Source organism: Biomphalaria glabrata, chromosome 9 (assembly GCF_947242115.1).
Source record: "Biomphalaria glabrata chromosome 9, xgBioGlab47.1, whole genome shotgun sequence".
NCBI lineage: Eukaryota > Metazoa > Mollusca > Gastropoda > Planorbidae > Biomphalaria > Biomphalaria glabrata.
The window spans coordinates 25,816,069-25,816,799 of record NC_074719.1 but is presented as its reverse complement, the minus strand read 5'-3'; positions in this window follow the sequence as shown (position 1 = coordinate 25,816,799).

Below are 731 nucleotides of genomic sequence, written 5' to 3'. Positions count from 1 at the left end.
TATTTATTCTGCTAATCAAATGAAATTATTGTTGTATTTCAAGATATTTAAATATTGTCAGTTTTGTCTGCGTGTAAGAAATGTAGATTGTACAGCGTTGATTCTTTAAAATTGTTATTCAGTCCTTTCTTGTCAAACAAGAGGTTGTCGAAGTGACTTTTTATGATGATATGAAACTAATACGCTGGAGAATCATTTGAGACAATACCACCCTGATAAAAAGATTAAGGTTTGAAAAAGTCTCAAAGACCCACACGATCTATTTTTAACATCGTTTAGAGAAGATGTGGGCGTCTTACAAGAATTTTTTTTACTTATCACCAAATACGGAAAACACTCTAGATAGATAATACATTGATTTTACCAGCTGTTGAAGTAGTTTTAAAAACCAAATACAGAAAACACTCTAGATAATACATTGATTTTACCAGCTGTTAAAGTAGTTTTAAAAACCTGTTTACACAGACCTACATCTTATATTATTAAACACATTTTTAAGCAACATAACAATTCAAGGGTACATCTGTGGTATGAGTTATAACAGTATAAGCTTTTTATGTAATTCTTTGCAAATGACATACACAGTTTTGGGATTAGCGTGTTGCAAGCTCTGACAGTGTGTATCACTGTGTGCTGCAAACAACCTTAAGGTTGCCGGCACCTTATTTTACCTTAGCGTTGACCGACGAAACCTGTCCCATGTTAGGGTACAGCTGCAAAGCAGCAGAGAT